General features: G+C 38.5%; 1 protein-coding gene across 2 annotated transcripts in view; it reads left to right on the forward strand.

Annotated features, from left to right (window-relative positions):
- Positions 1 to 2,181: 2,181 nt before the first annotated feature.
- LOC107098272 (transcription factor HIVEP3-like) overlaps positions 2,182 to 12,584 on the forward strand; it is a 53,131-nt gene continuing 42,728 nt past the window's right edge. The window contains exons 1-2 of one of the 2 annotated variants that reach the window (XM_015395850.1): positions 2,182 to 2,563; positions 6,613 to 6,701. The gene's annotated coding sequence lies outside the window, so the exon portion shown is untranslated. The remainder of the gene's footprint in view (positions 2,564 to 6,612; positions 6,702 to 12,584) is intronic. The other variant, XM_015395847.1, reaches the window with a different exon arrangement.

The following is a 12,584-nucleotide window of genomic DNA, read 5'->3' on the forward strand; positions in this document are numbered from 1 at the left end:
ATTATTACATAATATGCACTTCAAATAAGACAATTCAATTGTTTTTTCTTATTTTAAATGTAAACTGTCTAATTCTATTGGCAAAGGGTCTCACTTACTTCCTCAATTCAAGAAAAATGTCCTTATTTTAAGAAAAAAAAAGCCTATTTAAATTTACATTTTTTGCAGTGTGATTAAAGAGGTGAAATAGTGAGAAAAATATAGATCAGTTTTACACATCTAACCGTCTCACTGCTCTAGTGACGGTTGTCATGTGTAAAGTGTGTATTGTAGTAAAACTAATATTAAGTCCATAGAGTTTCTCCATCTTGGTGTCTAAACCAGGAGTGATGGTATCAGGCAGCAGCAGATGGAGGCAGGTAGGGGTCTCAGGTGGGGCGGCTCCCTGATGTTCCTCTCCTTAGTAGGGGTATAAATAACTTCGGCTGTTGCATCAATGCAACAGCCGAAGATCCGATACATCGATACGTCAGCAAGAGTATCGATTCATGTTTTTTTTTCTTCCTTCAGTCTATTTTTATCCATTTGCTCCTGGATGTAATTCTGACTCCCGTGCTGCGGTGGCGCTAAACCTATTTTGCCCTCCTACCTCACTTCCTTTGGCCACTACCCTCTTTCCGCTAGCATAAACACACTCACGTAAACACAGAGGCATTCTTATTTTTCAGTGAATTAAGTTGTTATACGCCCAGGTACAACTTTGCTACTTCTGTTATTTGCTGTTGTTTCTTAAATAAAATGCATAAGGATATTACAGCTTTCATTGATTTATTTCAAATTTGAAACATTGTCTAGCCTGTAAGGTTAAAAACAAAGTTACCAGTTAATTGAATCGAATGGTGGTGTATTTTGGAGTATCAAAAATAATTGAATCGTTGGCTCAGGAAATGGATACTGAATCGAATCGCCACAATGGGTGTGATTTACAGCCCTACGCTGTAGGTGGTCGGCCCATGGGCGTAGGTTTGCGTAGGGATCATAGGGACATGTCCATAACAACATGTTGGATCGACCTACTTGTCCCTACCAACAATTACATGTCAATAATATGTTTATTATTTACAATACAGCATTGTTGCAGCAATAGAGGAGTTCTGGATGGAGAATAAAGAAAAACAAAAACATTTTTTATCTAAAATGCAAAATTTGTATTTAATTTTTTTCTCAATTTTGGTATAATTCCTGCTCTAACTGGGTCTCTCTGTGAGCTAAAGACATGTTTTAGAGTCTCTGCCCTCCAGTTAACGATTACTAAATTTGTTGACCTTATTTCAATAATTGATTAATCCAATGAATTGTTTTAGACCTGAATAAAATACAAGAAATTAGTTAAACACAGTAACTAAATCCTAGATGTACAACTTGTAGAGTAAAGTTAATATATTAAATGCTCAGTGTCAGTTCCTCTTCTAGTTCCAGTGCACATGTAAATACAATATATTTATTTGGCGTCCCATGAATCTATTATTTTTGCTTTGTTTCATGATACAACGAGAACAAAAGATAAGACTGGGGTTTACCCCTGAACAATTCAATGTTTTCAAAATAAAAAAAAGTATATCCACATACAACAGACATATTTAGACGATATTCTGTTAAATGGGCCCAGATTTACCTACTGTCTTAGTCGCTGGTAATTTCAAATGCAAACCTTTTCAAAGTGGAAAAAAGTCCTAATTCTTCATCAGTTAAGCTTCAGTCATTAATAAACAGCATCTCGTGTGTGTACTGATTATAACATTTGTATAAATGAAGAAAGAAATGCTGCTTTTCTCTTTAAACCAAATACACCCTGATTTTCACGTCAAGCATAAAAAACGAACATGCATATTTTTGCAAAGGACCAATAACATCAGACCAACAGTGTGCCTAACAAAGTGGAAATCCAACCTCTGCTGTTGGGTCTGCCCATGTACAACTTGATTTTAATTCCACTTTAAGGAACCTTTTGCTATCAAGTTCATAATAATTGACAGATTAATTAATTAGCAAAATAACAGTTGCAGCCCTAATAAAAATAAATGCACCCCCTACTCTCAAAGACACCCCACCAAACTTCTCTCTCTATCAATTGGTGGGGGGAGGACCACTGATGCCTCCTCCTCCTCCTCCTCCTCCTCCTCCTGTGGAGCTGGACTGTTGTAAACAGACATCTGGAGCAAGAGAAGAAGGAGGCGTTATAATAAATGAGCATATTTACGGTTATGCGCTGCTCTGCTTCAATTTGGAGAAATGCTGAACATCACCAGCTGCGTCAAAGCGGGGAACAATTACCGGTGCTTCCCGTTATGAAAAGGAGCACAGATCATTTATTTATTTCACTTAAAAACGTTCAGATTTCTATAAAAACAAAGGCGGACGTCAGGTTAGTTTAGTAGCTCTCGGGAAATTAATAACAAGTGATTCTATGTTCCGTTAGGGCTGTTTTAGGGACTTCTGAAGAGCTTTTATTTTGAAAGTTCTCTGAGTGACTTCCGGCTGTGTGACGTTCACGTTGTGCGGCTTGACAGATGGAGAGGAGCCGTGGCCGCACCGCAGAGAAGTGAACTTCAGCATCCAGCAGGTAAGCTACATTAAGCTCACACGTCGATGGCTCAGCGAGGCAAGGGTTAAAATGTTAGCATGTGTTGAAATGACACTGCAATAATAAAACTCTGTATTGTGCCGCATGTGGTAAATCAGCATGCTTTCCATCACCTTGCTTCTAATGGAAAATAGAAAACGTTGCAGCGCAGAAGGAGCCTGGCAGGGACCGCAGTGCCTCTTTGCTTGTTTCCTCTTTAAGCTTCTTGTTCAGACCTGCTGGACTCTGGCTTCACCGTCTTCCCCTAAAAAACTGATTTCATTCATTGTCTGGTGAAGGGGAAGGAGGAGGCGGCAAGTTGGACACAACACATACAGGAAGTGAAAGCTTATGGGCTTCAAAGTAAAAGCTTTCACATCTGTTTAATGCGACGATTATTTAGATCAGGGGTCTGCAACGTTTTCCAGGCCAAGACCCCCAAACTGATGCTGAGATAGAGCGGGGCCCCCTAATTATATATAATGTAAGACATTGTGTTATATTAAACTGGTCCTATAGTCACTCATTTACATATGGAGTAATGTAATGAAAGTAATTTCTCCCTGGGATTATTAAAGTATTTCTGATACCTAGTTGATGGGACAGGTGTTGTGAATGAAACGGTGCCCAGATTGAAAGAGCTCCTGTGTGTCGCTGAATGTGTGCATTGATGACTGAAAGACATCTTCTGCCTCCATTTATCTGTTTACTACAGTCTGTTGAATTCATGTTAATGTAGGGTGGCCATTTCTATAGCACCAAAAAGGAGGAGATTTTGCGGCATATCAATAAATTACTAAGGTGTACATAAGAATCGGGTAAAGTCACATTTATAGTACAATTCTTAGTAGTTTAAAGAGGATGCTTGTGTAGCTGTATAGAACAAAATATTAAAGAAAGTTAAAAAGAATTGGTTCCCAGCATTTGTATTTATTTAATACATTGTGGTGTTTAAAAAGTGACCACTGAAACGAATCTTCAAAGTGCAGAATACCACAAAGCATAAGATGTGTGGACTTAAACGTTAAAAAAATCTTTTTAACAAGAAACATTTCATAATAAAATAGCTTACTGTTTTTTTAAACAACAATTCACATTCAACTGCTCTAAAAGTATTGCTTTATTTTTAAGAGCCTCAGTCTTTTGGGAACTTTTCTTAAGTGTCTGTGTGCAGCAGACCTGTCTTTATGGTCATCCCTTTAGCTATGGGCCAATCACTGAAATCCACTTTCACGTCACAGTCTACACTTCCGTAGGACTAGTGATGTTTTATAGTATAGTTATTTTTGCATTCAGGGGGGACAGAACTTAATGTAAAAGCCAACATTGAAAAATTCGCTGCTGCAAGTTTATTACTTTTATGTTAATCCGTACTCGCACGCCGTTCAATTGCAGCTTTTCCTCGACTGCTTACGCCCACATCGCATCAACAAAGTGGCAGAAACCAAGGAATGAATCTCCACTACCTTTGGTCATAAATTCACGCTCTTTTGTCCATTCTGGGTTAAACGACGTCCTGGTTTTGAAGGGACGCTAACTTTAATACTTAGCATCAGTATTTCTGATCCTTGTTTACTTTTGTAAGGAATGACATGCAGATCTTTATCTGACACGCCGCCACTCTAAGCCAATCACCTGTTAGATCAGATAGTGATGCATTTTGGATGATTGGATATTGTGCTGCAGCCCAGCAAAAAATAAAAATAAAAATCTGCTCAACAAGCCTAGTGCCTCATAAAGGAGAACAAATACACGTCCGGCCGAATGCGGCGCCAGACGCTGGACAGTGCAATGAAAATCCGGACTGTCCGCCCTAAAGCCAGACATCTGGCCACCCTATGTTAATGTCTTTAAACACCCTATGTTTAAAGACATTTCAATTAGTGGGAAAATATTACAGGGGTAATATAAAAAAGTCTAATCAACCAGAACTTTAACGACCCCAATTCAGTACCTCTGTGGACCCCAAAGGGGTCGTGGACCCCCTGTCGAAGACCTCTGAAGCATCAACTTGTGACTCCTAAAGAAAAAAAACCGTCTAAATTAGCTGCTGGGAAAGAGGCGGCAGAACAAACACAAAGCAATGTGCTTCTTTATACATGGACTCTTATTTTGAAAGCGGTCTTCCTGTTGGGGTTTGTCATTTCTTCGGACTTGACAGTGGCGCGGCTCAGCGCAGTTCAGGCGAGGAGAATCTGCTGCTTTCATTTAGACAGCATGTACGCACACTGCTGCTGAGACAACACCAGCCTGCTATTCAGATATTGATATTTCTAGAAGCTGTCACCATTCAAGGAAAATCAGGCACAGGTGTGTCGCTCGTGGATGGCGTGAGTCCGCCTCGCGCTCTGCGCATCGTCTGTAGGAAACCAGCCTCCATTCAAAAAAACCTGCAAAGTTCCCATTTATTAACCAACTGCGATTGCGCATGTCCGAAAGAAAATATTGTTTTGTTTGGTAACGCAAATGCTTGTGTTTTTGAAGGCTGTGTCAATAATCATTTTAAAAATATATCAGCCATTGCTTTTTTAGTGCCTCTCTGCTTCCGCTCGGACAGTTCTGGACATCAGGAATCCAATGACGTCATGCATGAGAAACATTCCCGCTCAGGGATCAAACCGCCGATAATATTACATAATCACTACTCGGCTTAAAGTGCTGCAATCATTTGGATGTCAGGGGAAAGTAGATAAGCTTTTGCTTGTTCGGAGATTTTGTCTATATTAAAGTTTTTCCCCCCCTCTATTCAAAGGGGAAATAACATTTAGTAGTAGGCTATAATGCAGTGTAAGAAAATAATTCACTACACAGGTAAGTCCTTGCAGTAATGCCTGCTGGATTAGAGGGCAGTTGAGGACACAGGTTCTAAACTTGATGCAGATAAGATAGAATTTTCTATTATAAGCACAAAAAATGGGGGAAAAAAAACACATCCACAGTAAGAGGTCAGTGAATTCTATGGAAGAGGATTAGGGCCACTGAAAAAATAAAAAAAGTTAACTGATTTTTAAATATTATTTCAGTTTAATATGGAAAAAAACTCAGAACTCTGACTTTAATCTCAGAATTTTGGAACTTAATGTAGATGGGCACTATGAAGAAAGAGATGTGGGAGCGCTCATCTTCACTGACAATGATGTGAGTTGTTAGGGTGGGCCAGTAACACATTGGTAGAAAAACAGAATTAGGTGACTTTTCATGTGCCTGAGGGATCCCCAGTGATGCTATTTCATTAATGGAGGAGCAGAAGGTCATTAACAAGAGAGCTAGGGCCTGTTTGATTTCATCGGATGCCTCCTCAGCAGGTCAGATTCGAAGGGCGATTACGTCATAGCGCGGCACCAAGGTCTAGTCGGAATCCAAGACTCCTCGTTATGCGTCCTTAAAATCCGTCCTTCTTTTTGCCCATTTTGAAGGACGCGTCCGATGTATCCTCAGTATCCTTGGATATCCCAGGATTCATTGCGAGACCAAGCAAGCCGGCTGCTCCGTGATCAAAGGAAAATGGCGCCGAACAGTGGTGAAAATTGGAAGTTCAGTTTAATATAATCCTGTATAAGTCTGTGAATAGTTCCGTCTGAAATGAATAAAAATAGTTGTTTTAATGGTTGTTGAGTTAGATATGTGACAGTAATGTTTGATTACCGTCACTTATCTGACTCAGATATGTCTGATTAACTGAATTTAGGTGTTCAGGCTGACGTAGAACTAACTGGCCTGCATAAGATAACGAAAGAAAACACAGAAATTATGACAGGATTTTTTTTTTAAATAGAAATTTTCTTTTGGGACAATATGGTCTGATAAAGAGAACATGTATATACATTTTAAGCCAGAATGATTTGAAATTTAAATATGACTTCCTGAACACTTAAAACGTATTTCTGTCCAGTATGGTGTTTGACTCGGGTTCATGTTGCTGTTTGTTTTCAAAACATTTCAAAACCTTCACCGAACGACTAGATTTGTACCAAGATTAATTTATACAAATTTTAGCACAAATTATTAGCTAACATTTTAAAAGGTTGGATTATATTTTGTGGTTGCAGACTCAAAGGGGCTGAATACAGAGGCAGACTTTCTTCTTTCTGCTGTGCTACTTTGTGTTGGTCTGCCACGTAAAAACCCAACGAAACAGGTTTGTTGTTTTAATGTAACAGAATATAAGGTTGATAGTATTTCTGCAAGATATTCTATCATCTTCTTATTTCTGACAATACTTAATTTTTGACAGGAGCAAAAAAAAGGAACCTTGGTTTCGAAAGGTTATACTTCCTATTTTCTTTGTTGTCAAAGCAACTTCATTTCCAATCATGATACATCTGCTGGCAGATCTTCCCCATTCTCCTATTAGTCTCTAGTAAATTAGTCTTCCCTGGAGAAGCTCTGAGGACATCATGTACACAGTTTTTTAACAGGGTTCCTGCGGGTCCTTAAAAAGTCTTAAAAGGCATTGAATTCTTCAAAATAAAACTAAGGCCTTAATTGGTATTAAAATGTCTTAAATTAGTCTTTCGGAGGTCTTATTTTTTAAAACATCATTTATAGGATTATTTAGGGAATCACGATATTGGGATTTTGGCCGATATCCGATATGCCGATATTTTAAAACTCATGTAGCCGATAACCGATATCGATACCGATGTTAAAGCTCGACAAAAATAAGTAGTCATTGAAAATAGCAGTTTTGTTATCCATTTCTGACACTTTAAAAAATAATAAACTCAAATATATTTTCATATGCTGATATCAAATAGATTTTTAAAAACGCGGTATCGATCTATTTTACTTTAAAAATCTCGTGAAATTTCATCGTTCTGTTACAAACTCTCGTGATATTTTGCAAATTCTTGTGAGATTTTGTTAGTAAAATAGATCGATACCGCGTCAATATATCAACATATAAAAATATGGCAAAATTTCGTGAATTTTCGGGGGATTTCGTAGCATAACGATGACATATAGCAATATTTCATTAGGAAAAGAGATTGATATGGTGTTTTTAAATGGCAATATATCAGCATATGAAGATATTGTGATATTTTAATGTGTCAATATTTTTTAAGTTTTTAAGTATGTAAAAAAGAAGTTTTTGAGGAAGAAGAAGTAGTAGTATTTTTTATTTTCTTTTTTAGACTTTAGAAACTCAGAAGCTGATCAAATATCGGGTTAAATATCGGTGGGGTGGCCGATGTCCGATATTCGGTTTTAAGGCCGATACAGGCCGATACCGATAGGGGGCCGATTATATCGTGCATAAAGGATTATTTTTATTACGATTTATTTTTGTAATCTAAATAAAACATTAAATTGAAAACATTTTTTTTTATTTGAAAAAAAAAAAAAACAGATCACCATTATTGGTTCTGTTCCGATAGCGGAACCAATAAAAGCGTTGTTGCGGCCGGGACATTTGGGAGATGCACCATTAACTTTTTGTCTGGAAAATATGAGCAAGTGTAAATGTAACCAAAATTGACTCCAGCCAAGAGTTTTCTCCATGGCTAAAACATGCGAAGCACGAAACACAAAGCGTCAAAATGGAGTTACAGAGAAACAGCCGGTATTTCTCAGTTTAGTTCCACCCTTGTCTCTGCAACGCCTCCACTTATCACCAAATCAAACATACTAAGAAAACCATACAAAAAAAAATAGCTGCAAAAAAGACTTAGCACTGGTTATGTTGGGGCTTTAAAACTGATTTGTTTTGTTCCCTGCTAAAACAAAGTTTGTGAATTCAGTTAAATAATTGTTAAAATATATCTGTCATTTGTGTGTTTTTAGCTTTCTTCCTGTTTGGGAAGCTTTTCAAAATTTGAACCATTAGTGCAGTGGTTTATGTTAAAATAGACCTTTGGGTTAAGTTGTCGCAAGCTGGTTTTTCTTGTGTTTCTTGTGAATTTGGTCTTAAATTTTTATTTCAAGTGGCATTAAAAAGTCTTAACCCCTTGAACCCTACGGACCCACCGGCGGGTCCAGCTGCTACATGACTTCGTAATGTTACCAAACCCCCAGTATTGATGTAAAAAACATATTTGGCACAGTTTGGTGACATTTATGGATAAATGTGCCAAAATGGCCTCTCCGCCTAAGAAATTTCTCACTAATACCATTCTAAAATAAATATGATTCATCTGATTGAGTCCAAATTTGGTATATTTTTACACAACATTTAGATTTGAAAGTCTGTACTACTTTTTTGTCCTATAAATAATATTTTGGTAGTGTTTTGCAATGTTTATTTCAAAGAAAATTTTGGCGAGGTTCAAAAAATGCAAAATATTTTGTATTTTGTCCCTAATATTTCAGGCAGGGTCAAAGCTACAATGGTGCTGACACCAGAAAACCATTCTATGACATCTTACCTTTACAGACGTACCAAAAGTTTCTTCTTAAATCTAATAGCATTGAGGCTATAAGTTATTTACTTTTGTGTGTTTTTGTCAGGCAGAAATTTATTTATACCCCCTTAGGGTGTAAGAGGTTAAAAAGTCTTGAATTTAACTTGCCTTATGCTGTAGGAACCCTGTTTAAGCTTTGGAAGCTCCTCTAAAGCCACAAACCTGATTATCCAACTGTTATTAAGAGCCTGCAATCACAGCTGTTGCTGATTGACAGACTTACAAGCTTTTTCACACGCAAACTGTAGGACCAGTCTGCTCTTTGGTGGTTAGCAGTGTTTCCTCTCATCAAAAAGGTGTTTGGTTGAAGTCTTGGCCCTGATGTATTCTTATAGGCTACCCAGAATGGATTCCAATGCTTCACTCTGGTTTTCTGCTATGCTAATGCATGCATTGATAATTGTGACACAATGACTAAGGCTACGTTCACACTGCAGACCTTGATGCTCAATTCCGATTTGTTTAAGTTGCCATTCACATTTCCAAATATATGCGACTTGAATGTGATCTCCTGTGTAAACTGCATTCATACAACTTAAGTGTCCCGCCTGCGCAGTAGAGGACGCAATGACCTCACAAGCCAGCATGCTTCGTGTTTACGGAAGTAAACATGGATGTAGTGCTGGAGCGCATCTAGCGATCTTTCCAAACATTAAAACCTCAATCTTTTCAAGATGGTTAAAAAAATACTGCTCTCTGCATCATCGAAAAAATCGGATTTGGGTCACTTCAGTCGGCGGTGTGAACGTAGCCTTAGTAGTCATTTCAATCTTAGCATATTTCATAAAGAACTTTAATTGATAGATTTTTGAACTTGAGATGCAAAACAATTCACAAAAGTCTAGATCAGGGGTAACTGGCAGTTTGCTCGTACCGGGGCTTAAGTGCCACACGCGCATCATTTTACACAGTGATAATTATTGAAATGCATCTTTATAGCAGTTTAAAGGCTTACATAAATTTTTTTCGGTGGGGCCCAATATCATTGTCTTTCACGAGGCCCCAGATTCCTGGCGGCGCCCCTGCCTACATCAGCATCAACTATAAAAGGGTACAGAACCTCGATGGGTTTACAGACCGGCGCGACAACCTGACGCACAAGTATATTTTAGTCTCTTAACTTCTCATAGCCACACAAGCAAGGTTAGTGACTTAACCATTTTTTAAAGTCAAAGGTTAAAATTAAATAGGGTTACGTTTTAATTTGGGGTTTTCCACTGGCTCTTATTTCAATTAGGTAAAAAAAAATAAAAATTATTGATGTTTTCTCCTGGTTGCAAATACCCGGTTCGATCCCCACAGCCTCCACTCTGGGTTCCTGAGCAAGACCCCTAACCCCACACTGCTCCCAGGGCACCACACAATGGCAGCCCACTGAGGGGATGGAACAATAAAGGAATTTACATTTATTGTGAAATATCTTTCATCCATGTTGCACAGCTCTAGTCTTAACCTATAAAGAGCCAATATTCATTGTATACAGAAAGCAATTTAGCGAAACTGAGAAATCCCATTTGTCACAAGTCATGTAGGGCACGCAGTGAATTAGTCGAACATGCTTTGGTCAGATAAAACCAAAATGTAGCTTGGTAGCCTATGTGCAAGATACTACAAATGTAGGAAAACACTGGATGCTTCATTAAACACACGTACTTGCATGGAAACATGGTGATGGTGAAAAGAGAAGCATAGAGCTGAATATGGGGGATCTTAGATGAGGACAATTAAGAGGCTGCAAAATATTACCCACCTGCAGGACAAAGACAGATGCACCATAGCATGTTTTAGATGAAAGTATATTGATACGAAATAGACTGTTTTGAGTTTAATTTCTAACTAGTTTTGATGACTATCATTTTATTTCCCGTTCGCAATCACCTACTATCTCATCATTGTTTATCATGTGAAATCCAGCTTAGGTAAATTAAAGTTTTTGGTATAAGTTATGCATATTATCAGAAGGTTCATTGGGTTGGAGCAGCAGTTTTTGCTCATAAGGATAAAATCTTGCTTGATATTGTTTTCAAGCTTTTTGCAACATTTCTTTTTCTCTTCCTTGTTTCAGCATTAATTTTAAGCTCTTGAAGTGTCAGTATGTAACGTAAATCATCACATTAGTCTATTATTTCATTTAGAGTTCTTTGTATCAAGCCTGATGTTTATTTAAAGCATAATGACCCTGCTGTTGCGATTATATGCTCAAATCAAATGGATGTAACTGTATGAAAGTGGGTTTCCTCATATAGGACATGAGCAGGGACTGAAAAAGCCGCCCCAGTCTGAGCTCTGGCCTCGCTCAGCTCCTCACACATACAGTGGTGCTATGGTAAACATTTCTGCTGCATGCAGAGACTTGAGTTTGTCTTGAATCCTCTGGCGGGTTGCTGAATTATAAAATTGGCACCGTCTGAGTTTCTCCTATGGCTCCATCAAAGGTTCCTCTGTTGAGCTGAGCAGAGCAGAGTTGGAGAGGACAACATTGATATTCATGTCTTATGGAGTAACCATCGGGGGTCTCATCGCTCAGCTGTCAGTCATTACAGTGTCCTTGGTAGCAGGTGAAATGTGAAGCAGTTCTGTCTCTGGGGCCACACTAAGGATGTCCCCATCACTTCTCCAGCTGTTTTTTAAAGGGAGCAAAATACCAAACAAGCACGGCGTCAGAATGTTACAGACATACTCTCTTTCAGCTCAGACTGCCATTTGCCTACGTTTACACTGCAGCCGTTAACGCTCAATTCCGATTACATCTCCATCTATATGCGACTCATATGAAATCTCCTTTTTGAACTGCATTCACACGACTTAAGTGTCCTGCATGTACATTAGAGGACACAATGACGTCACATGTGAAAGTGGTCTGTGTTTAAGGAAGTAAACATGGATGGTAGTGCTGGAGCGATCATAGAGACGTTCTGAGCAGCTGTCTCACTGTGTGGTGTGGAGGCTGCAGCGCCTCAGACTGGAAGAAGGTGAGAACAGCAGAGAAGATCATGGGGGCTCCTCTTCCCTCCATAAAAGGCATTTCATCTCAGGGCTGCATGTCCAGATAATATTAGCAATATATGTTCTCCCTGCTGCCCTCTGGGAACAGGCTTTGCAGCGTTCGATGCAGGACCAGCAGATTCTGCAACAGCTTCTTCCCCGCTGCCATCAGACAGCTGAACTGTTGAGAAAACTGTAAATAATGTCAGACTTTGCATCACGCTGATAACACCGAACCAAAGCACTGCATATTTGCACCATAGATATTTAATGCTCTGAACTTCCATATCAATGCGTTTTTGCACCATGTTTTTTCTCCCACACTGTTTACCTTTGATCACTGCTGCACTTTATGGAAGGGAAATATTCTGACAGCTGTACAAAACTAAATGTTGTTTTGTATACACACTATATACAAAATGTAAACACTTTTGCATATAGTGTATACAATAGTGCATACACTATTGTGTACACTACTGTATACACTCTATGTATACAAAATGACATTAAAAGGTTGTCTAAGTCTGATCTCTGCATCACCTCAGCAGCTTAGTATGATGACATCAGAGGTGTTTTGTTCTTATATATATATATATATATATATATATAGTATATAAGGGATGGAACGGTTTATG

The sequence above is a fragment of the Cyprinodon variegatus genome, unplaced genomic scaffold (genome assembly GCF_000732505.1).
Source record: "Cyprinodon variegatus isolate N-32 unplaced genomic scaffold, C_variegatus-1.0 Scaffold764, whole genome shotgun sequence".
Classification (NCBI taxonomy): domain Eukaryota; kingdom Metazoa; phylum Chordata; class Actinopteri; order Cyprinodontiformes; family Cyprinodontidae; genus Cyprinodon; species Cyprinodon variegatus.